Source organism: Leptonotus elevatus, chromosome 8 (assembly GCF_054856555.1).
Source record: "Leptonotus elevatus isolate MCC_2025b chromosome 8, RoL_Lele_1.0, whole genome shotgun sequence".
Classification (NCBI taxonomy): domain Eukaryota; kingdom Metazoa; phylum Chordata; class Actinopteri; order Syngnathiformes; family Syngnathidae; genus Leptonotus; species Leptonotus elevatus.
The window spans coordinates 4,887,619-4,914,523 of record NC_141246.1 but is presented as its reverse complement, the minus strand read 5'-3'; the positions used below and the strand labels follow the sequence as shown (position 1 = coordinate 4,914,523).

Genomic DNA, 26,905 nt, shown 5'->3' with positions numbered 1-26,905 from the left:
TACTTTCGACCATGCCGCTCCTGCTGCAGCAAAGTCTTAAACCTGACGCAACACAGATACAAAAATGGGTTTGAATCCAAACAATTGTTTTTGTTAATATTAGGGCTGCATTTTGTAAGGAATTCCTAGATGAGGCCTGGGAACTGCCCTGCGTCCTTGTCAGGAAAAAAAAAAGTCTCCACAATGGTATTCCTTCTCCCCGGTTCTTGTAATGTTTGTAGGTGATGTTGTATCCAAATAAAATTTCAATACACGAAACTTAAAAACAACAAAAAAGGAAGTATAACAACTACGGTTGAGAAAAAACATTTATAACTGGAAAAAAAATCAAGTCAAACCAAGACACTTCCAGAGAATGGAACGTTGGGAGTATGACAGCAAGCGGCATAACAAAACCAAACACTGCCCTCAGAATCAAACCTGAACAAGAAAGACTGGGAACAGAGACTCTGAACACTCTTGACACATGTTGGGAAAATCAAGGACAGATTTCACAAATGGGGACTCCACACAAGCCCTGACTGCCCATGTGGAGAAACGCAAAGAACCACATCCTTCAAGAATTGGGTCCTCCATTGGTCCGAATCAAAATCTTAACGAAGCAAATACTACTCCCCTGAAATGGGTCAAGTTTTGGTGCGACAAGTAGTGATGACGATGAGTCTTCTGTGGGAGGAGCTTGAAAGCTTTGACACATTCCGAAGGTTGAACCGAGGAAGAACGGCGGGATGAAAACTTGACGAGCTGGTGCAGACCTCGGGGGGGGGGGGGGGGGATTTCACGGCAGGCGCGTCGGCCCCGCGGAGACGCCGGAAAAGAGGCCCCGCGTAACATCTCGCTTTATTTTCCTCGACGCAACGCCAAGGCCCCTGCGCTTTCATACTTTTGTCTTTCCAGCTCCAAAACCCGCTCGTCAAAGCGCATAGGCGATGATTATTTGCATTAAATTATTAATATGCACATGGTAACCGAGCTGGGCTTTGGAGTCGGCGCAAAAAAAAATAAAAAATAAAAAATAACGGCGCGCGCATTCTTTTCATGATGAGCACGGCGAGGAGCAACTTCAGAGCCGGTAGCCCCTCATTTAAATCAAGTCAGAGAAAGAAGAAGACTGTATTGATTCCACACTCTCACCCACACACATGCTTTTCCAAAACAGTTTTTTTTTTTTTTATTCAAGCAGTGGGTGCGCGGGGGGGTCCCCATAGAGCTCCAAACAAAGAGGACAGACTTGTTTGAGGGTAATACTCTTGTGCACAGAGTGAGACATACACTAACAAGAACGAACAGACTGAAGGAAAAGGGGGGGGGGGATTGTGTTGCAAACTTCTTCGACTGTACATCTACGGCCGACAACAATCCTGGTGAAAATGTTTGGATTTTAGTGGTCCTGAACACGAATGCGCCAAAGCCCCAAAAATCCTTCAATCCTTAAAAAATAGATTCATAGAGAGTCAAAAAATTTGGTAGACGTGTCTATCTTAACAGGATGCACAAAAAAAAGTCTCATGGATGCATCAATAAAGCTGAATAGGAAGTCAGGAGGCATGGAAAAAATCTCAGAAGAACACCATGTACGAAATTGAAAAACAAGTGGGCCATTTTTGTTTGAAGCTGCCATTTTGGAAAATCCATGAGAAAGGGCCCTGAAAAAGTTTCACCGGTTGTCACAAAATTCGGTGGATTGTCTATTATAACAAGATGCACACAAAAAGTCGAAAGCAGCCATGTACAAATTTGAACACAAAACCTGCCATTTTGCTTTTAAAAAGCCATTTTGGAAGGATTCCTTGGGAAAAAAAGGGGGTCTGGAAAGTTAGCGAAAATGTCACCAGCTTCATATATTGACACAAAATTGCACCCAATTTGCATCATAAAAGGGCGCACAAAAAAGTCTCAAGAATCCACTAGTCGGGTTTCCATCCAATTGTTTAGAATTTTATAAGCAACTTTACTGAAAATGCACAAAACGGATTTGCGGTTCTTTTGCGAATATTGAGAGGGGACTCCGCTGCTGTAGGTGGCAGTATACACCATGGAGATGTGATCAACCAGAAATTTAAAAGAAGAAGACCAGGAAGCGACTGCGCTGTGCGATGACGTCGTTTGCTTTTGTAATTCTTGATAAACCAGAGGTGCATTTTTCATTGGCCCATCCTTTGCATATGTGACAACAAACCCCAAAATGACTGAGACAACTTGCCCCAAACTACCATATTGGCTAATACTTGCTCTAGTTTAAAGTTAGCTTAAAACAAAGCAGTGACTGAGGCATGACAAGATGCCCGAATCTCTCCTCTTAACGAGTCCACATGATTTGCTGCTAGAATTTGTCTATGTTCGACGTCGGGTTCAAAATATATGTAGTTGAACATTTTTACTTTGGGTAGTGCAAAACAGATAACTAGCACTCATCTTAGCTCAAAATGTGCTATTCTCTTCTCAGATAGTATACAACCCGTGACCATTTATTGATACGAAGAAAACTAGTATACCCCACTTTTTTTTTGCGCCCTCTGGTGAAGAAAATTGCAATGTGACAACAAGCCCCGATCTCCCTTACATGGAAAAAGGGACCTTTATAAGTAAAAAAAAAAAAAAACTAAAAAACCCGTCTGCCATTTTGTTTTGAAGCAGCTATTTGGGAAGATTCCATGAAAATTGGGCTTGGGAAGCTGCATCAAAATCTTCTCAGTTTGGAAGTTTGCAAATCCGCTTGCATTGGATGGGCCTGAGTTGCCTGTTACCCAGCAAGCTCAAGTGAAGTTTTTGGCGTGTTGCTACAAGACGACATCGTGTCCACCATGCGCACACTTGTTATGGGAGTGCCATCCTTCAGTGGAATCACGGCTTATTATTGATGATTTGACACAGTTTGATGTGCACACACAGAGGCCCGTTGCAGGGGCTTTGCGAGCGAGGCTTTGTTTATGGATCGCTTGATCAAAGTGCTCGGCGTGTCTCTTTGTTTGTTTCATGTGCACGCAAGCCAGAGTTGGGCTCTTTTACCAAGCACCAGGCTGGAATTAAAAAAATAAAATAAAAACAACTGCAATTTTCAGGCCTTTTAGTGAATACTGAGCATTTGCGAGACATGACTTTGTGAAGTGGATGTTTCGATTGGAAACAAGTAAAGAGAGGATAGTTTGCCAGTGTATGAAGAAATCAACTAATTGCAGCATAACAACATTGCTTCGGGAGACTATTTTTTTGTGCTTTGGTAAGTGCTGCTGTTTTGGTTAGCAAAATACAGTTTTCTGAACGTAAATCGTAAAGTTCAAACCAGCTGAGCAGTTCAATGATAAGCCATTTAGAGCCCTTCTATACAAAATATTTGTCATACTATTACTAGGAGAAAAAAATCATATTACAAGAAAAAACTTTTTACTGCAAAACATTTGAAACATGAAAGGAATACAGTTTTATTTTTAAAAGAAAAAAAGGCAATATATTAAATGTATGCCATCTTTTGAAAGAAAAAAATCATATTGCAATTTCATATATATATATATATATATATATATATATATATATATATGTATATAAAAATAAAGAGCTAATTACAAAATAAAAAAATTACAATAATAAACTTTTACTGACACACAAGCTGTCAGGGGGAAAAAAGCTGTCAGGGGGGAAAGAACGGCAATATTCCAATAATAAACTCTGAATTTTCCAAGAAAAAAATGAAAATCTTGCAAGAAAAAAGTTTTGGGTGAAAAAAAGTGGTAACACTCCAATAATAAACTCGCAAAGTTACACAAAAAAGGCTAAATATTATAAAAAATATTCTTAGTTTTTACTATTCAAAAAAGTCATAATGACAAGAATAGACTTTTCATTAGAAAAAAAGTGGTTACATTCCCTCATATCCTTGCAACTTCATCCCCAAAAAAGTATTACAAAATATTAGCCTATACAAGAATAAGGTTATTGTTTTGTGCGAAAAAGTCAAATTTCCAATAAATTAATGCCAAAATGTTTGAAAAACGAGAGAGAAATAGTACTTTTATGAGCAAAAATAATATAAAAATAAAGTCATCATTTTATGAAAAAATATCAAAAATATTGAATGAATAAAGTCATGCTTTTATAAGAAAAAAATGTAATATTGCAATAATGAACTTGTACTTATAAAAAAAAGTATTACAAAATATTACATGAATAAAGTTGTCGTTTTGTGCAAAAAATTCCAATAAATTAAGGCCGAAATGTTTGGAAAAAAAACCCAAACGAGTCACATTACATGCAAAAGTAGTTTTCTGAGAAAAAATAATAATATTAAAACAAAGTCATCATTTAATGAAAAAATATAAAAATATTGAAGGAATGGTCATGCTTTTATAAGAAAAAACTGGAATATTGTATTAATTAATTTAATTAATGTAATAAATATAATTGTGTTACTATACCATAGTCATTCACAGTCAACTTTCCTGACTTGGTGAATACAAAAAAACTTCCTGTTTAGTTTTTAAACCAGTCAGCATGCATTACTCCTCTCGTCGCGGCTTGGGTTCCTGTTTAACGAAATGAAATCAATTCTCTAATTTGTTTTTTCAATAAAGCGGACTACGGACAACGACAGTGGCTAATACAAATCGGCGTGAGAACAGCAGTCAGTCCATCAGGTGTGCGCTATGAATGCTGCACGCGGAATACGTTTCAAGGCAAAGATCACAACCTAACGAGTACTTCCTGCTGGCAGAGCGTGACCGGCTTCACCGCGCTCATCAAGCATTGACGCACGCACTCCTGTATGTACGCAAAGGTAGCTTGCGCATTTGCATGATTGCAATGTTTGTGTCGTGGGCCATTAGGGGCGGCTTATTCGTGAACGCACAGCGTGACAACACAGCGTGGGATTAACACTTTTGCTTGACATTTGACACTGGAGTTTAATCTCCAACCATTAGCAACTCGATGAAGCGGGGATCTCTGAGGTCAACAAAATATTTGGAGGAAAAATGTCAAAAATTCATTTGAACTATTTCTATTAGTTTAAATTTTTTTCTACTTTTGTTAACAAGAGTATGAAAACCTATATGTTTTTTATTGTACATTTAGAACAGATGTAAAATTTGTGATTAATTGTGAGTTAACTAGTAAAGTCATGCGATTAATTCAGATAAAAAAATTTAATCGCCTGACGCCCTGAATTTTTAATCATCTTTAAGTCGCGTCAGGCGATTAACATTTTTAATTGTAATTAATCGCATGACTTCAATAGTTAAGTCACGATTAATCACACATTTTATATCTGTATTTCTAAAAAAAAAAAATCTAGGTTTTCATACTCTTGTTAACATAAGTGGAAAAAAATGTTCAACTAATAGAACTAGTTCCAATTTTTTTTTTACATCTATAGCTGTCAATGGCAGTGAATGAGTTAAGATTATTTTTTTAGCTGACAGCGGATGGTTTTGTTAAGTAGCACAGGTTGTGTTTGAGCTATAAATATAACTAGATGCATTAAAGTAAAGCATTTAATAAATGTTTGTGTATGACATTGAGAATATTTGTTCATGTCAAAATATCGGGGTCATTATTATACAAATAATTGATTAACTAATTAGAAAAAGAAGAGGGTGAGCATGTGCAGTGGCAATTTTTTTTTGAAGACGTCCTCATAACATTAAATGTAAAAAAAAAAAAAATACATAATAGGTGCTCTTTAAATTTGGCGGGCAAAAGATGTTGAAGAAATGTCTTTTTAATTAAGCGATTAATTGTGATTAATCAAAATTCTAAAGCTGATTAAAAAAAATTATCGTTTGACAGCTCTAGTAAACACTCAAACTGTTGTACAAACAAACAAACAAACAATCTATTCTCTAAAAAATAATTATAAGAAAAGCACAATATTGTGTTTTGTACATCACAATAGTGACAAGAAGTAGGCTTGTCCAATCATTTTATTTTAAATGTCTTGTCTATGCAACATCAATGCACATTAACGATCTACAATCACAAATAAGCGATCGTGGGTCTTAAACGTAGGTGGCCAAAACAAGCCTAATTAAAATGATACTGCACTAATAAACTAACCACCAGAGGGTGCTGGAATCACACAAACTGAAATCAAGCAGACCTTTTTAACACATGTGCTGCTTTTAATATCATGACATGATGATGACGATATTTTGTTTTAATATCGCGATATCACGATATTGCCGTTATCGTCACATCTCTAGTTTTTGTGGTGTACTAAAATGAGACCAATATAAATATTTCAAACTTTCAAACAACTCAGCTTTGGGGGTATGATGGATAAGTAAAAAAAACAACTGAGATAACATGGTTGCATAAATGCACACACCCTCGCCTCTTGTGAAAGGGCATGCGTCTGTGTTCAAATTCAATCACATTCAAAATCATGTTCAATGAGGGCCGGGACACACTTGGCAACATTTAAAGAAAGAAAAACTTCATAATTTCATTTTAACATACTGTAAATACATACATTCCACTAGATTCATTTCATTTTTTTCTGCATTTGCTTGCTCTTTCAGGTGCTTGATTTGTGCTTTCAAAGATTCAATTTGGTGAATTGACTGAAGGGAATGAAGGAGTGTAACCTTTTCCACCAATACGTCTGAGCTGTCGCTTTTAAAAGTCACCCCGTCACACCATGCATTTTGCTCGTTTTAATTCCACTCAAACTGAGCACAAAAGGCAATTAATAACCGATTTATGCTGTCGCGCCAACGCTTGTTTTTCCCACCCGATGATCTTTTCCGTACACAGCAGACTGACCATGGAGGGAAATGCCACACGTGTGTATTGACGGAGTAAGTACCTTTCAACACAGATTTCAAGATCTACGGTGCTCAACAAATGAATTGGGCTCAAACCCAAAGTAAGGTTTGTGCCACATTTGTAAATTAACAGGACTGGGAAGTACCCTAAAAATTTCAAAAATGTTCGTGTATTGGGTTATATATGACAAGGAAGCTAAAATATTGTTAATATTTCTCCATCAAATATAAAATGCTCAGCTCAAATGCCAGGATAATATATATATATATATATATATATATATATATATATATATATATATATATATATATATATATATATATATATATATATGAAGTAAGTCTTTTAAAATATTTTTCCCACCATCACTGTGATCTATAATCTGCACAACTCTAGGAAAAAAAGTTTATATAAGGCAAAAAGTAAAAAAAAAATTTTTTTAATGCAATAATGTGCTTGCAGAAGTGTGCACACCCTCATAACTGAGGATGTGGCTGTGTTTTTGTGAATTATCCAATCACATTCCAACTCATGTTAAACGTGAGTAAGTCACTGTTCCTCAAATAACCACAAATAAGTTCAGCTGTTCTAGTAGGATTTTCCTGACATTCTTTCAGTCGCATTTTACAGCAGAGAACTTCAGTCAGGAAAACGGTTTAAAAAGTGATTAGAACGTTACCCAGCTGGTAACAAGAGATCGGATTATCTATGCCAACATTCAACATTCCGCTTTTTTGGTGACTCTGAGAGCTACAAAATAAGTCCGCAGGTTGGTTCTTGAACACAGGTGTCAAACTCCGGTCCTCGAGGGCCGCAGTCCTGCAGGTTTTGGAGGTTTCCCTCTTCCAACACAAGCTTATTCCAATCAGCAGAATTCATTCCTTTGCCTTTATTTTAGCACAAGCCTATAACCTACAGTATAAGGCTGAAACATTTGTGTGTAATAAATATGATATTTTTTGTTGTTTGTTACAGATTAATTTACTACGTGTGTTTATTCAAATACACATGATCGCATATTAAATCGAGGAGGGGGGGGTGGGGGGAAATCACTGTTAGATGATTTTTCTAAATCAATAATTCATCGGTAGAGCAACCTCACAAAATGCTTGTTGCTGCTTTTGTATCTCCCAAAAAGTTCGGAAAAGTTTACAGGATAAAGCCGTTTCCTTTCCTGTAACAAAAAAGGAAGATTTTCAGTGAGTGGACACCTAAAAAAATGACAACTAGCATCCAAGAGACAAATTTCCAAACTTACTGGATGTGCTGGTTTTTTTTGTTTTTTTTTACAAGAGGGTAGCTGAAATCAGCAGTGCATGCACAAAAACAATATATATATTTTTTTTTAAAGAGAAGAAAAGTGGGGGGGAAATCTGGCTGAAACTACACAAGAAAGCGAGTGTGTCTTTTAATGAAGCAACCGTGGTCCTCGGTCGTAATTTTCAAAGAAGCAAGCCCAAGATTAAAGTCAAAGGAGTCTCCCAATGGCTTCAACTCGGCACTGCTTTGAAAAATACCCCCAGTGTACAAAAATACCCCCCCACCCCCTCGCCCATCTTCACCCACCACCTCTTCACCCAGCCCATCATCATCATCTTTTCGCTCGTCTTGCTTTCTCTTCGGCGCTTGAGCCACCAATTCTCGCCCCCTGATCCCATCATTAAAAAGGCTAAGGCAGAACAAGGGGGGGCCTCTTTTTTTCTTTTTCTTTTTCCATTTGTGCGCGTATAGGTCTGCCAAGCGAGGTGGCGCCCGCCTCTTTAAGTGCAACAGACACCTCCACCTCGGCGACGAAACGCACAATGGCATGAATAATGGATGGGCCCGGGGCTTGATGCGTTAAGAACAGAGGAGGCGTGCCAGTAGCGTTTCACTTCAAATTTGTATTGTCTTTAGTCTCCGCCAGCCATCTACATTTCTAACACCTGCCTCAGTCAGATGTGCGCCGGTGCACTAGCCCCGGAACTACCTTTCATCTCACACACACACACACACACACACACACACCGTTAGCAGGGAGAGCGGGCGGGGGGAAAAACACACACTTTCAAGTGATCATTATCTAGTAGGGAAACCAGGACACAAGTTTCCCTCTTTTCCTTTGTAACCTTTTGTTAGATCGCTTGCAGCACCTGAAACAGGAAACACGCCGAGCACTCCAGAAAGGTTGACTTTAAAAAAGTAGACGCTGGTACCTTGACTTGAGTTGTCCTGTGACCAAGCTCAACTTATATGTGCAGTGGGACCCTCGTAATTTGCGGTGGATCGAGAACAGGCCGGCAGCAAACAGCAAAATTCTAATTGAATCGGATCTGATATAATTGATGGCCATTATAAATGTATTGGGGGAGTGCAGTATAAACAGTATTTTTTTTTTAATTTAAACCCAAAAATACTTCAACAAACACTGATAAACGGTCATTTTCCACAAAAGAACAGGGGGAATGGCAAAAACAATTATAATATATATATATATATATATATATATATATATATTTTAATATATTGGAAAAAAACTGCAAAAATGTGAATCCTGCCAAGATATTTCAAGGGGAGTCCCTCAGAGAACTGAATGAGATCCATTTATTTTCTACGAAAGGTTCTGAACCACTTTTTTTTTTTTAAATGATTTTATTAATAGTTTTAATCGTTTTGCTCAACAGTTGTATTTTACATGAGAACAATTGTATTGAAGTATCAAAGCAAGCTATTAGATCAGAACAGAGTGTGTGACATTGAGAACACGGGAGACACTTGTTCTCATTTTATACTTTTGTGTTTGATGGTTTGTACTGTTCAATAAACGGCAGAAAGTTCATCGGCCACTGTCGTTCTACTTTGTTTTTCATTTTATTCAAGTAAATTTAAAGGTTACTCAGTATATGGATTTAGATTTTTCCGGGTTACCAACTGGGTTATAATAATTTGGGTTTAATTATTAGAGTTGATTACTTATTCATTTCGGTTTAACTTAAATTTTTTCAATTCAATTATTATTATTATTATTTTAATTCAGCTAGTTTAAATTAGTTTCTGGACCGTACTTCGTAGTTTTTATTTATTTATTTTTAAATATTTTTGTGTTTTTATTCGTTTTAGTATTACTTTTAGTTTTTTAGTAGCTATTGTGTACAATAAGTTCACAATAAGTGTTGTGTAAAATAGAGTAAACTCAAATTCCCTATTGATTGTTCCACCTTCCTTCTAATACTTAAAAAAAATAAAACAAACTCCAGAATTTCATATATGAAATAAATTGACAAACACACACAAAGAAAGAAGTTTTAAATAGATTTATAAACGTAAAATGTAATTTTAGTTCATCGTACACCCACCCCCCCCCCCCCAAAGCACTCCTGTTTTTATTTTATTTTGTTTAAAAAAAAACATTTTTTAAATTTTGTTTTAGTTAATTAGTTTGTTTTCATGCACTACTGTACAACCTTGGTTCCCAGGCAGGAATATATGTTAGTGTGTAAGCTAAAGAACAGGAAGTGCCACATGTGCTGCGTAAACAACTACAGTGCAGCTCAGCCTCTGGCTAGCGGAGGTCACGGCTCACGACAAGACTTTGGTGCTAGTTATTCATGTTCACAAATTCACATGGAAGTATGTTGAGCTCGACTGAGACATTTTCTTTTGTTATTTCTTTTTGTTCTGTAAGACATTTATTTTTTAAATGAATGTCATATAAGTATGAAATGTTATTAAAGTGTTCTGGGAATGATAATTTGTGTTATAGTTCAACAGACGTGCAAAATACCGTCCAACTTCCTAGTCTACTAACTAACCCCCAAAAAGCAAAGCTCTCTTGCAAGGTACACGGAATAGCGCAAAGTTTTATCTCAGAAAGTTCCTCCGAGCTCCTCGACTTGGCTGCCAAGCTTCTTCATCACTACGTAATGTCTTCATGCATTATGAAGTCTTGGCCACGAATGAAAACGGCAGTCAAAACAACAAGTGATCAAATATCCCGACTTAACTAGCTTGACAGACGCCACGGCTTGACCATAAACATACCCTCCCCCCTAACAAACTCCCCCGGTGGAGCGTACCCCACAACTTCCAGAGTGGGTAAACATTGCTGTAATATTTAACACAAGCAATGCCGAAGGCCTTCCAAAAAAATAAATAAATAAAAGTTTGCTCCTGCTGCGGTTTGGGATGTTTTGCCCGGGGTCGCTCGCCGTCCCACCATTATGACATCACTCAGGGCGGCACGCAGGAGGACTTATCAAAGGGGCCGTGCGGCGTTCATCAATGGCAAAATATTCAGACGCGCCCTCGCCAACCCCGAGAAGGGAAGCGTCTCCTTTTGCAACGGGGGCGGTCCACTGGCAACACATGAAAAAGTTACAAAGCATCAAATAAAGCACTGAGGGAGAAAAACGGGCACAAAAAAAAAAAAGATTAAAAATACAAAAACGTCAAGCTTGAAAGGAAGAAAAGGGAGGAGATTTTTTTTCGTAAAAATAAAAAAATGGGGGGGGGGGGGGAAATAACGTGGCGATTGAGCAGCACTTGATTAATCAGCCATCGCTTTCGTGGCTAACTGTCCAACATTACTTTTGATTTAACGCGGCGGAGATCAATAGAAAGAGCTGCGGGTGATGTTTTTAATTAAGGTAATTCATGGCGGGGTTGATATGGTAAATTGCAAATGGCTTTACACATGGAGGGAGCACATTAGGTGTAACTCTCACGTTAGGGAAAAGTGGTGACTTTACTTCCTTTAAAAAAAAAAAAATAAATTTGAAGTCCAACATGTCCACGGAATTGTATTTAGTTCGACAAAAATGACCGTTAATGTTGGATCAACTTGTTATTTTAGTCTTGAGCTAACAAAATGCAGTAACAAACAAAATGCTAACATTAGCTTGCCATTATATTTGTATGTTTGAATTTCAAATAGAAATATATCTGAGAGGCAACTGACTAAAAAAAAATAATAATTTAAAAAACCTTGGCATTTCTTTCTTTTTTTGCCGTGAGCCACAGTCCCAGATTGATAATTGAATACATTATCACACTTGGTCGGACAAATTAATTTATCAGACATTTACTTTTTATTTTATTTTAGTTTTTACAACAAACTACTACTATTTTTCTAGTTCCACGTGTTTTGGACAAGGACAAAACAAAATCGCAAGTCAAGTAAAAACCAAATACTGTGTTTAATTTAGGGGCTTGATTTCTAAGAACGATACCAGTGCGAGTACTCTCGAGTAGGCACCAATACCAACGTCAAGTAATAAGGCTGGTTATCTGGGTAGCAAACTTCCAGGTCATGTAAACTTAACCAATTCAATAATAAACTTAAAATCAGTCCTGTGGTCTGTTTTTCCATTTCATATTTTCGATCCAAGCATAAATGAAAACATTAAATCTTTTATTTTTCTCTTTTCTTTATTAGATTAATGGGTTTTTTTTTTTCATTTCAAAATTTCTAATTGAAAATAGATACAATACATGAGGACCCTAACAAGCAAGAATTATTTTTGTTTTGCGCTACAGTGAACACGTTGACCTTCCGATCTACACTGTAAAAAAAAAAAAAAGATTTAAAAAACTGTAATTTTCCGACAGTTGGAGCGCCAGAAAATACTGTGCTGGAAAATTACTGTGTTTTTTTTTTTTTTACAAGAAAAGTAATTTTCTGTTATTTCACAGTATTTTTGTGGCACCCCAGCTGTTGGAAAATTACCGTGCGTTGTTTTGTTTTTTTACAGTGTGCTTTTTCAAAATAAATGTTAATACAATGAATGCTACCATCTATAAGACATTACAGAAATTGTAGTTATTTTTACTTTTTAAAAAACTGACAATTCACAAAGAAATTATGGTAAAATTACGAATTAATACTGTTAATTTCTCAGTAAATAAACATTTTATTCGGGGTTTTTTAGGGTTTTAAAGTTGAATTTCACATTTTATTCCATTTAATAACAGACATATTTGTGAAATTACGATACATTTGTGACCGTATAATCAATATATGTATTTCTAATGCCGTTTTTTTGGTAAAATAATAGAAATCTGTGATTCATGTTATTTTACATTTGACATGTAAAATCAGAGTTTATTTTTGTACATCAAATTTTTTTAAATATAGGAAACAAATATAAAATGAAAAGTAAAATTCTGTTAAATTACAGTTTCGTTTTTGTTTTGTTTTGACAGTGTGGGACTTGCAATTCTACCTAACCGCGCGAAAGCCAAACATTTAATAGCGTCAATCTTTCCACCTGAGTATCTTGCGATTCCGATTGAGCCGCATACCATCTCCCCATTCCGGAGCGCCTTTGACGCTTGAGAGAAATGCTTTCAATATCTGGCAGCAAGACGCCACATCAGCTGCTCCGACTGCAAGCGTCGCTCGTCGCCGCCACTCCCCCAGTAACTGCAAATCACGCTGCTTAGCGCATCCGCGGGCCCGTGAGCCGCCGCCGCCATTAAACCGTCACTGAGGTTCCCCGCCGCTCGGCGCCAAGAATATGAAATGCCATGCTCTCAAACAAAAAAGGTAGGTTAAGTGGCAAAGAGCGGCGAGGGGAGTGACAGGCGAGCCGCTGCGCTTGCATGCTTATGCCAGCAGAAATGGCTTAAATACAACCCCCATGAATATGCAATGACGCTATGAAGAGTTTGACAACAAAGGAGCCACCGCATTGTTTTTGATGAGGCTACATTGCTATGCTTGTGTGTGCCACGTTCTACCTTTCTAACCTACTTGCATGTGTCATCAGGTCCAATTAAGCCAAGAGGGGATGTAAACATCCCATTGCAGGCTACTTGTCTGATGACTTACATTATGGAAAATGAACTATTACATTTCTTGTACAGTGTACATATTCACAGATTGGCATTCGCAAATTCCGTTTTTGTGGTCAGGCCCAAGTAATAAAAGTAGGACTTTGGTGCCACTATGTTGAAGTCAGTTGAGGAATTTCATTTAGACCACTGGTTCTCAAAGAGTGGCGCACTGGTTCCCTCTAGTGGTAAGCAAAAGAATCACTGAATTAAATGTCTTAACTGTGCATTAAGATAAGGTAAATTGTTAGGTGCAGTTCAGTAAGTAAAACACATTTGCATTTATACTTTTACAACTGTCGATGTTTAGGTAAAATGTTCATTTAATACACTTTAAAATTAGGGGGGCCCAATTATTATTATTATTTTTTGTGCAGTACACTTGTTAGGTACAGTTCAGTTGTATTTGACTTTGCATTTAATCTTTTAGAACTGTCATTTTCAAATATTTATTTGCATTTAATTTACATTTTGCTTTTAAGTGCAATACATTTTAATTGAATTAAGTAAACTTTTTTTTTATTTTCCTATTTAATGTAGCATTAATGTTCAAACTAAATACTTTATTTTTTTTAAATAATAAAACCTCATTTTTGATGAATAGTTGGGCCTACTAGTACACAAATGTATTTTAATGTTGGTCATTAAATTGGTACTAGTAAAGTATTATTTTTTAAGTGGTATTGCAAAAAGTAAATACTATTTTTTGTTGTGCTTTACTTCCAACTTGTGGCATCTTTGTGAGATGTCTAAAAATGCGTCTTGTAAGCCAAAATTGCGATGGCACAATTCATCTAATTTGCATACTGTAATAACGGTTTCTCAGTAACTTGCAAGGAAGGCTGTTTGAAGATTAGCCACTTTCAAGCAGCTAAAATTTTAGTTCGATACACACCTCAGGATGATAGCACTGTGAAAAACCACGATAATAGTCCCATTATCGGGCCAAAACTGGTCAAATGGCTTCCCCTTTTAACAATTAGCTTGCTACAGTCAACCCGCTAGCTAGCAGCGCAGTGATTGCTCCCAACATGTTGTCTTCTTTTTAGGGAAGTGCAGCATGACGCAATGCTGCCCTACAACCACGATAATAAACATCAAACAATTAGTCCAACTACTGGGCCAAAACTGGTCAAGTGGCCTCCCTTTTAAGGTTTGACAATTAGTCTGCTACAGTTAGCCTGCTAGGTAACAGCTCACTGATTGCTCCTAGTAGTTTGCCTTCTTTTTAGGGAAGCGCAATATCAGTATCTCGCAGTGCTGCTCTTTAACCACGATTATAAACAATTAGCTCCCATTTTGACTTAAATTGGTCAGGTCCCTTCTGAGGTAAGGTCTGACAATTAGCGTGCTACAATTAGCTAGCTAGCTCCCCAATGGTTCCCTCGAAGCGATTGAACCGGCGGCACCATCAATGAGTTTCTTCACCCCGCACCCCCCCCCCCGCCCCTTCCTCCCTCTGCCGGAGATTGGCTGCCGTAATTGGTTCCCGGTCTGGAACGCACACATTCCATCACACTTTATTAACGCCCGTCATGCCGTCCCGGGCTAATCTTTTATTCTGTTTTGCAATTATTGCAAAGTGGCGAGGCTTTTAAACGACGAGGAGGAGGTGGAGGAAGAGGAGGAGGAGATAATGAAATTAACTTCTTCTAACTTAGAGCAATTCTCTGTGGCGCAACGATCGCATATTCTCCGGGTCCGGGGAAATGTATGCTAATTTTATGCATCTATCGTCGCCTATTACCACTGCGGCAACATAAAACACTGTTTTCCGCAACAATTAGACTTAAAACGCCGCATGTTAATCAGGCCGGGGATGCGCGGCTGAGACGTAATTGAGAAAGTGTGAACTGTTGACAAGTGTCTGACAGGTTGTTTACACCCCCGCCGTGTTGCCGTTGCCTTTCAAAAGGGTTGCTCGGTAATACCTGGGAGCTACCGTGGGGAATACTCCAAGGCATTTTCTTTAGTCTGTCTATTGTTGGTATATCAGAATTGTTTTGTTCTTTTTTTCCCCTCGTTTGTTTCATAGGCGTTTTGTTGTTGGTTGGTTGTTTTTGGAGGGAATGTTTTTACGAAGGGGACGATCAAGTAGACGCAGTTATCAAACCTCAGGCCTCTGTTTTGGGGCCCGAGGAAACTTAAAATCAACGGGATTCCTTTCAAATGAATTCTTCAAAATGTTCATGCAATGGTTAAACATTTCAATTTCCAATTTTATGTTGGCGAAACTGGCTCATCTACCCCCCCCCCCCCCACCCCCAATTTCACCACTGGACAGGCACAATTTACGACTGTGGTTAATCATGATTGATCTTTGCAAATTAGCCGGTCATTAACATAGCTGTGAAAATCAATAATAATCGGATACAGAGACAATTATATTATATTATCAAGAGGAGAATACATCCATCCATAGTATACATTTATTAGGGGTGTAACAATTGAGGCAATAATCATGGTTTGGAGGATCAAATTTAGAATCAAACATAAAAAATGGCAAACTACTAACAGTGCATCTCCAGTGATTAAAGGACTCAAAAGTACCTCATATAAATGCATACAACAAAATATAAAGACGCTAATTTAATAATACAGTATAAAGCAGTATTTTCTTATTAGGAAAATGCCAATAGTTTGTCTTCTTTTTGGGAAAGTCCAACACTGAGGCTAACTATCCAGTTTGCTTTCTTTTTGGGAGAAGGTAATGGCAATAGTTTGTCTTCTTTTCAGAAAACAGAACAAAATGAATAACTAGTTTGTCTTCTTTTTTGGATGGTGCAACATCAATATTGTTTGTCTTCTTTTTAGGAAAGTGCAACACCAATAGACCCCCCCGCCCCCCAAATCAACAGGACAGGCAAGCGAGAATTATGCTGCTATAAAAACACGGTGTTTGCTGGTGCTTTGGTTTGATTTGATGTACTTACAAAAGTATATCACTAGCCACGACATCTGCTAATCAAAAGCTGAGCTGCACTGCATTTGTTTACGGAAGCGCCATATTTTCCTCATAGACAGGGTGGTATTCAAATGGTTATAATTAGATATTAGCGGCCCCGTTCCGCCGCAAATTAGCTTGGATTTGCTTAACTAATGACCTCGCCACTCAATAACCGACCTCTCCTCTCGGGTCCCCTGCGCCCTCAGCTGAGCTTCCCAACCCCACCCTTGGCTCATCAGTCACCCTGGGCAGTCCCTTCCTTAACAACCCCCCCTCAAACCTCCCCCCCAATGTCTCGCTAATGGCTGTTTGATGACCCTCATAAAAGGAGTCAATGTATTGACGGAGCCCTTCGAGGACGCACCTAATTTGGATGAGGATCAATTCAGGACAGGGGAAAGAAGAGGGAGGGTGGCGGGGTCGGTTCGGGGGACTGACTGGCACCTGTGACCGCGCTTGACAATTTGCTTTAATGACACTCGGTTGTGTCACCATTAAATAATTGAATCCCCCTTTCAGATGGGATTATCACGTCAAGGGGACTCCGTGTTGTTTTTGCCGACTGTTGTGCAGTGTCATCCGTTTCCTGAGTCACTAGCGAAGTCATTTGAAATGCTAAATGCAGACCTCCACCAAGGCATTTGTGATGTGAGTCAATATATTCTATATTTACTATACTATACAATATTTTATATTTTATATATTCTATCGTAAAATGTAATTAAAGTAATTTCTTTTGGATGCAAAAGGTACAAAATAGAATAGAAATCCCATAAACGGAATTATGTGGAAGCAAAACAAGGACTTCTGTTGGTATTTCTGTTGTTTTGGGGGCAGTTACCTTATACATTTTTAATTTAGTTTTTGTGCAATGGCCCTGTTGCTAATGTACAGTCTTGTTTTGGTGCAACAACCCGATAGCGTTTGGAGGATTTTAACATTTTCTGCACAACAATCTTGTTGATTTTGAAGGAGGTCAATCACTGTCAGCCATTTTAGAGCATTTTGACATTTTCAAGACCCACATGGTATTATATTCAATGATTATATATACACCGGATATATCAAATGAAAGAATAGATTCTCTCCTTACACCAGGAAAAACAAGTTTAATTTGGCCTTTTTACATTATTTTATAAAGTTGATAAAAGGCGAAAAGGACTCACAAACTGTGCTGATCTCATCTAAAATGGGCATCGATGCCATCTACTGGTGGTTGTGTATCAATAAAGTTGTTTCCAAGTTTGAAATTTACAGTGGTGCAGCATCAGACGCTTCCCCACCCATTCCAGTTAAAAAAACGGCAGTGAATGACTAATCCAATTTTTTAATTTTTTTTTCGCCAAATATCAATATCGGCATCAGCCTAAAAAAAAATTCACATCAATCATATTCTGAAATTATATATATTTTTAAGTTGTGCATCCAACAATCTTCCATGATAATCCAGGCGAAACCCGAACGAGAAGAAGAAGAGGAAGTTCCAGTGACCAAAAAGGAGCCGCCAGCTTTAATCAGGTGCGGGAAATCGGGTTCGACCCTCCAGATATTTTCCTGGGCAAGATTAATCATCGCCTGGCCTTTGCTTACCTAATGAGACCCCGACGACGAAACTGTGAGCTCGGTCCTCTTCATTTGCATGAGCATGGAATCGCTCATGGGAGACACTAGAAAGAAAGGAAGTAAGGAAGGGGGGTGTAAAAAAAAAAAGAAGGTGTGATCAAGTCGAATTGTCTTCTTTAATTGGTGTAAATGCAAAACAAAAAGTAATGGGATCCAATAGCAGGTCCTGATGGGTTTTTTTTCCCCCGCCAGTGTTGGAATCTCGTCCAGAAGAGGACGTGATGAGACTGCATGGCTAATGAAGCAACGCTCCACTCTTGACTCCACATAGAACCCCCCCCCCCCACCCCCACTCCCTAACCCCCACCCTTTTCTTATTCCCATTCATCATTAATTCAGCAACGTTGATCATTTCATTAGGCTTCTTCTTTTTCTTATTCCTCTGTCTCTTTTTTTTTCTTTACGGCGCGTTTTCCAAAGGGCCATCATCAATAAATGATGGCTGACGGACCGCGGGCTGCCCTGACTTAGCTAAATACACTCTAAACTCCTTTCATTCAGCCTAATGTGAGCGTGTGGGGGTGTGTGTGTGCGTGTGTGTGAAAGTAGATTTAACTGATGACACTTGACCGTAGATGTAGTGGTGCACATAGTGTGAAAAATGGCAAGCACTTTTTTTTGGTACAGCTCTCAATTCAGCAAAAAACGGATCAAAAATAATTATTTAAATTCTAATAATACAGTGTAACCTCGATTTAATGTAATAATTTGGGAAGGGGTCCTCCATTGGAGCTGATTTTATTTGATTGTGTGTGGCCTACAAAAAAAGCCAATCCAAGGACAAAAATATTTTGTACTATTTCAAATCCTAAAAAAACAAACAAAACAAAACAGCCTTCATTACAATTAGATGACATAGAAAAGGGCTTTAAAAAAAATCCATGTACTATACCAAAAACAGCATGTTCAAATAAATGTACATGACGAGTGCCTGAGTAAAAAAAAAAAAAAACAGCCATAGATATGAATGGTAAAATACAACATGCTCCTTTGAGCTACGCGCTTACGTCAATGCTAAGAAAATGTCCGTGCTTCCCATTAATTTTAATGGGACAATCACAGGCACTAACAATGATGTGTTTTAGTGCATGATAAAAATAAAACAATAAAACCAGACTAAAACTAATAAGCATTTTTGTCCAAAATAAAATGACTGCCAAAAACAACACTGATAGAAAATACCAAGAATTGTTTTTCCAGGAATAGGAGAAATTGCACGTCTCATAGAGCAGACAAATGCACAAAATGCCGCATACAAAGTCTTCGGGCTTTCGGCCTTTTCATACTGCAATTATGGTCAAACCCATTCATTGTGTATGTGTCGCGCGGGTGCAACAATGGACACACAGTGTTAAGGTGTGCGCTTACTGTTGCGGTGCCATAACTCAATTTGGAAAATATTCAAAAACTACCCTAAGAAAACCAATTGCAGTGTGAAAAGGGCACTAGGGAGGGTCATCTTGGAATCACAAACAATTGTTACGTCATGAAAAATTAACCCCGACACATCAAAAACAAAAAACACATACTCACCCACATACAAAATATATATATATATATATATATATATATATATATATATATATATATATATATATATATATATATATTAAAAAAATAAAAATAAAAATAAAAAATAAAAAAGCAATGATGATGACATTACCGAATGAACAATACTGAGCTCTTAAAAAAAAAAAAATAATAATAATAATAATTAAAAAAATGCCCAAAAAAGTCTGGAGCCCGAAACTGAACAAGAAGTCAGCAATTTTAATGTGGCATCAATATTTTATTATTTGGATAATTTGCTTTAGAAATCGAGCTTCCAGGGACATTTTGTCATGTGATATTGATTTTTTGTTTGCTATATCAATATCTTAAAAGAAATGGTATCTATATGGGAGCTATCGCGCCAGAATAGACGATGTTGCAATAGTTGCAAGTTGTGATGTCTTAAGTAAATAAACCATTATCTAATACTTCTTTTTTTTTTTTTTTGCCACTCACACACACACTCACAAGCACAGCTCTGAGGGACAGGATCCAGGGATTACTCTAACCACATTTATTTATTAAGTCTCAATTAAATGCAGCTGTCCCAGGGCTTACTAGTGGCTTAGCGAGGAAAGCGATGACAGTCAAGCCCCTCCCACCCTCCTTCCTTCCTCCCTGATCTCACTTCCCTCCATTTTGCTGATTAAATAGAAGCGTTTCATGAGCGGACACAATGCTATTAATTAAATCATTAGAGGAGCGCTTCGCTTATGAGCGTTGGGAGCAGCGAGGAGGCACATGAGAAGCTCGCTGCAATAACTACTGAAATATTCATTAATAATGTAAAAAAAAAAAAAAATGCCGAAATTCATCGACAAGGATTACATGTGTAGAGACTTTCACTGGGGTCCCTATTGGATGGCGACTTGAGGGGGATCGAACAGGCGGCCCACACACACACGCACACACACACACAAACGTACAATATTAAGATTTGTGCATTTTAAATATTTGTTTAATGAAATATGCTGTTGAGTTGTAATGCTGAATTATAAAAGCAAACAGCGCAAAATATAAAAGGGAAACACTGAACACCAGCAGAACCTCCAAAGCAAAACCCGTCGCAAATAATGCAAATTGAATTCATCCTTCCTGGGATCAAACTGTCACCATCACAAAACCAAAGTAGACGAAGCAACATTTTCACACTTGCAACTGGCATACAAGTTCAAACAGATGTGAATGACGCTAAAAGAAAGTAAAACTACCCAAATTCTGAAATTCAGGGGAAATCATAACAAGGAGAGTTCTACAGTATTTGTCGAAAACAAATGGATCTAGTACATTCCCTTGAGGAACTCCACTCAAAATTCTTCTGACTGATTGGATTGGATGGATGTTAGCGCCATCATCATTTGAAGTCATGTACATTATACGCACACATGTTTTGAAGATTCCTCTGGCAGGAAGTGGTTCCACAAGGCATTTGTCAGTAGGCTGAAAGATTCTGACGGTGATGATAACCATGAGCAGAATTATTGCATGGTATCGCGGTATTGCAATTGACAACTAATGAAATTAAGTTTTCCTGGTTTGGAAAGCATGACTTTATAAACTATGATACTTGAATCATGCCCAGTTTCTACAAGATTTGCGAGTGCATTTATGTGATCTTTATAGAAAATGAATGGATCCAGCACACCGCTCTGAGGGACTCCACTCAATATTTTTTTCTGGCTGGTTGTTACTTTGGATGGACATTCAAGATTTGAGAAAATTTGTGAAAATTATTCTAATTAATTTTATCCGGAAGAAAATTTGTGATGCAAGAGGTTTGAATGGATCGACTGTATTACATATTTCTTTGAGGGACTCCCTTCAATATTCTTGACGGATTCTTGTTACTTTTCTGGAATTATTATAATAAAAGATCATGCATGATCATCAATGAAGACCATCAATAGATGTGGACAAAAAAAAAAAACATATTAGGACAAGTGAAGATTTGAGTGAAGACAAAGTAGAATTTCTACAAACGTGTTGGTGTGGTTTTTAATTTATCCGGAATAATATTCGTCAGGCAGAATATCACTAGTTGGGTTTCCAACCACCCATTTTGATTTTAATTTTCAAGAAATGCCAAAATAAAACTGAATGGAAACGCCAGAAATTCGAAAAAGGGCCTCAAAAAAAAAAACATTTAGAGGGGGTGGATTTTCAAGCGTATGGTAAAAAGGAAAATGCAAATTTTGGCTATGGAAACAGGTTTTGCGAATAACCGCTGGCAAGACCGAATACACGTCACACGTTTTGACCGGATATTACGTCACACGTACGTTTGTAGTCACAAAGCAATGGCGGAAATCTCTTTGGAATTAATTAGAGAAGAGAATATTAATGCTATTTTAGATGGAAAAAAGCAAAGAAACGCTACGGTTTATCAAGAATGACAAAAGAAAACTCATACGACGTCATCGCATGGCGCAGTCACTTCCTGGTCTTCTTCTTCTTTTAAATTACTGGTGGATCACACATCTATGGTGTATACCGCCACCCACAGCGGCGGAGTCCCCTCTCAATATTCGCAAAAGGAAAAACAGATGGAAACGCATTTCCAGTAAATTTGCTTAAAAAATTTGAAACAATTGGATGGAAACCTGACTACTGTTGTTTGACTGGGTTCTTCCACACCAGACTCATCCAAACATGCCTAAATGAGACTTTCTTCCAGCACTGGGAGCAGAAAAGGGCCTTCTTCGAACCGTCACAAGTCTTAAGCGAACAATTGTGCAAAACAGCCGGCGAGGAGAATAATTCACTTTCAGAATCTAGTGCGGAAATCTGACATCGAGGCTGTTGTCGCGCGAAGCAACGAGCAGGTGTTGAGTCACACACCAAGGGAGCTTAAAGGCCACAGAGTCAGCATGGCGGCGGCCGCAGCTGCCGCCACGACGATGGCGAAAGCCGAAGCGGGGAGCGGGAGATTCCGCAAAGCGCCGGAATCCGACAGGCGACAATAGATTCGTGTTTGCTGCCAGGGACGCCGGCACGCCGGGGCTACAAAAGCAGATGAGAAGGCTGCTGCTCGCGCCGCCATAGAGCCGCCACGCTTTCCAGCATCTGCCGCTTCACCACCCATCGGGGAGCCTCGGTGGGCTCTTCAAACACCCTGTGTGGGTCCTCCTCCTTTTGATGCTCCTGGAGAGGGAGAGGACGAGCTGGGTGGAGTGATGGTGGTTGGGTGGAGGTGTGGGGGGAGGGGGGGGGGCTTCTCCACCGGAACAGATGGATTAAAAAGAGAGGAAACAGCAAGACAGGAAATAGCTTGGAAATAGTAACAAAAAAATAGGCAGCAGAAAGATTTTTAAAGTGAGGTGTAAGTGTTGTCAAGTGACCAAAATAAAAATATTGAAGATCAAGAATGTCGGGAGGCTGCAACGTCTTGTTGTCAAGCTGATGACAACGCAAGTCTATTGCTTAACCAAAGTGGTGGATAAACGAACCCGTGAGTCTTTTTGGCATCAATCGCCATAAAAGTTATGACAGAAAAATTACAGCGGCGATCAGTTAAATCGACTGGCAAACCGTCTCCAACGGCAACCGCTTGACTGACAGGTGAGGCTGAAAGGTAAACTGCGGAGACCGGCCGTCAAATGGACAAAAGGGGAACATCTTACGTCGTGTGATCCTCCAAAAGACGAGACAAGCGGCGTCGGGAGGGGTTTTTCAAAAGTGCTTTTGGCAATAACTGATGCTGTGTAGCGACATCATAACAAACGGAACGAGTGGCGAGGGACCTTTTGAAGTGTCAATAGTCAACAATTTGACAGGGCAAAAGAAGCACAAATCTGAAATGTTCAAATGTTGTTGCAAAGGGTGATGGTGAGTAGGACATTGATTGTTTATCATACCAGCCACAGTCGGGGTTTCATGAAATCAAATGCACACGTATACCAACATTGCACTCTCATAGGTAGTCTACTTCTATCTCGCTAGTTAACAGACAATCAGAGTGATCATTTGTCGCCAATGGCTGGCGCCATTTTGCATTCTGCCAATTGACAGCTTATTCTTTCAAATCCTACACAATAACATAGCCATCTTTTAATTCTTCATATTTTTTTTCACTTTAATCTTTATTAAAAATGTTACCAACTTACAATACCACAAGTGCCTGACGAAATATTTGTACACATCGAACATTTCCAAGTCCACGTGTAGGTAACTTCGTTCTCATATTAAAATCTGTATATGAGCCTCCATTTTTTTTCCAATGTGGCGAGAGGTTTCTGGACAGTTTGGCCTTGATTTTGTCTTAAAAAAAAATCTGGAAAGTTTAGGTTTTTTTTCTTGAAATTCTGGGTTTCCTTTATAAATGACAAAGGAAGTACTATATTTCTGACCCTTATATTTTCAGTTATTTCCTTATACAAAAATCCTACTTGGAATATTTCCTGACCCCAAGCAAAGATTCTGGACCTTTACCAGAAATTTCCCTTCCCAACAAATTCACACACCCTACGCTTTATGACGGTGAGAACAAGCTGGACCAATAAGGCGATGACGCCACAAGACCCCTGCGAGCGGCGGGAGCCCCGTCCAGTGAGCGATGGACGCTGTGGGCGAGACATGAATCATGTGTCTGGGAATTATGTCGGCCACATTTAATATAGCCGCGGTGTATTCCTGTCGGGTCGCGTGAGAGGCCTGTGGGCCAGGCGCAAAACAAGTGCGTAATGGGCTGACAATTGAATCAGGTGTCTGCTCCTCTTAAGGAAATTAAGTTGCGGCCGGAGCTGCGCCACTTAATGAGAGGCGGCCTCGCCGACAGTGACGAATGACGACTGACACGGGCGGCCGAGGCCATATCTGCATTTGCGCCCGGGATGATTTTTCATCTCGGAGAGCCCCGAACATACCCCTCCCCTCTCGCGCCCTGTTAAGTCTCACACCCACTTTGTCTACGCTTCTCTTCTCCACCGTCACCGGGGGACGCATTTGTGCCCCGTGTGGTGCCGGCCATTTATTTGCACATATATTCCCGGAGAATGATGACAGCTAATAAAGAGGGGCATCTTCTTTCCATGTGTTTTCACTCTTGACGGTGGCCATTATGTGATGTTGATGGATGCTTACGCTCTATTGTCACAAGAAGGCTCCTGTTCAGGGTATGCTAACTAAAACACAAAGCTACATTTTAATATAGAGAGTGAATTCTGAATAGCCAATGCCAAAAACTGCCCTTGTATCTAAAACTCCCCAATTTAGACAAACTTGGATATATATATATAGGGAATAAACACCAAATGCCGACTTGTATCTACTTTTAATACAGTACTGCCAAACTTAGGCAAACGTTGATAGCATAGCATAAATTAGCTTAGCTTATTTTAATTAATTGATTGATATTTGTCATATAGGAAGTGATTAAACACTAAAATCTGTACTGCATCTACATTGAATACTGCCAATTTTAGATAAATAAAAAAAAAATGATTAAAGCTAGCACAGCCTAGTTATGCATAGCATATTTTAGCGTCTTAGTTTAGCATCGATGGATAGATTTTGTTGTGGACTTGTTGAATGATTAGCCTCTTTTTACACTTAAATGGTAGTCGTTAATGTTATTTATTTGGTACTGCAACAGCAATGCTAAATTATGTTAGCATGCCTATTACGTTTCACATTGCATGTCAGCATGAAGCTCGCCCTCGTTAATGAAACAACAGGGTAGATAGATAGATAGATAGATAGAGTTCATTTAAGGCAGTTTAGAGTTGGTGCTGCTGTTTTGGCTAGCAACAGAATTCAGATGGGCTCCACCGTTAACTCGATCGATAGAAGGCTGGTTGGATGATCTCAACTGAGGTGGGTTACATGTTTCAGGTGGTGCTGCTGTTTTGGTTAGCAACAGACTTCAAAAAAGCTTCATGGTTATCTTTTGTTTGTGAGAAGGGTAGACTGGCTGATGGATCTCATCTGGGACCAGTTACATGCTTCGGTTTGTGCTGCTGTTTTGGTTAGCAACATATTTCAAATGGGCTAACAGGTGGCTGGATAAGGTAAAGAAGTGCAGGCTCTACCGAGGATCGTTGTAGTTATGCCTCTGCCTGGTGCTACTTTTCTTACGGAAGGACTTCCACATCAAAAATGTCCTCAACCTAACACGCGTGTTCCTCTAGTTGGAGCGAGTGTCTGCAAACTCCTCGCCAGTGAACTTTCTCCTGCTTGTCACATTTCACTCTCCCGCCTTCACGTCTTTGATAGCCCCTGCCTCCCACCCAGAAAGAAAAAAAAACTCTTCCAATGCACAGGAGAATCCTTAAAGTAGTCCTTCCTGGCAAGCGGACGGTTCTGCCGGATGAAGCGCGGACGGCTGGAGAGGCTGGATCATAGCGCAGGCCATTAAAGATGAAGGACGGGTGGAGGGAGGAAACCGAAGCGGGAGGGCGGGCGCTCCAAGCCTTTACAAAACCGGGTGGACACTTCCCCAAGTAATGAGCCAGTGCCCGGAATACGGGGTCAATTATTCATAGTCAGTCAGATACGAGGGATGAGGGGCAGAGAGAAGACTACTGATGCCGACGCACGCGCGCACACAGTGCCTGCAACTACGCAACTTTAAAAGGCATATGTGAGTGACCACCAACTCAAATGGACGTCCACACAGAGCAGAAATGGCTGCTTCCTGATTCGACAGCTTCAAATTCACTACACCAAGAGATGCCATGGCCAGGTGGGCATGTACGGCTGCCAATCTCTTCTACTTATTTATAATGTGACTGCAGGATGAATTCTGAAGTGTTTTGACCAACATTATGTGCTCGGCTTCAGCCAAAAGCCTCAGAACTCATTGGCCGGCGCTTCACAGTGCGGATGGACAATGATCCAAAGCGGAATGTTATGCAACCACATCTGACCTGAATGCAAGTGACTGAAGGGAAATGCCCCATGATGGTAGCTGTCTGGTGATGCGTCTGTTGACAGACGTCAGACTTTAACTGACTGTACAGGATTTGCAAGTAAGTGTTTGAGCGAAAAATATGATTCCAAAACACTGAAAAATAACCCTAAAACCAGAAAAAAAGTGACATTTTGACTTATGGTTGTTCATTTGTTCCATTAACTCATTCACTGCTCACCCAGTAAAAGTAGATCTTTGGCGTCTATAGCCGTCAATGGCAATGAATAAAACGATGGGGGGTGGCTAAAAATTGCTTTACTGGGCACGAGCGCAAAGTGATGTTATCTGATTATCTTCCATTTCTTGAG

At 39.0% G+C, this 26,905-nt stretch overlaps 1 protein-coding gene across 1 annotated transcript in view; it reads right to left on the bottom strand.

Annotated features, from left to right (window-relative positions):
* The window catches only part of LOC147169334 (uncharacterized), a 126,793-nt gene that overhangs the window by 92,610 nt on the left and 7,278 nt on the right, over positions 1 to 26,905 (bottom strand). Inside the window, exon 2 of the mRNA XM_086082409.1 lies at positions 18,107 to 18,183. The gene's annotated coding sequence lies outside the window, so the exon portion shown is untranslated. The remainder of the gene's footprint in view (positions 1 to 18,106; positions 18,184 to 26,905) is intronic.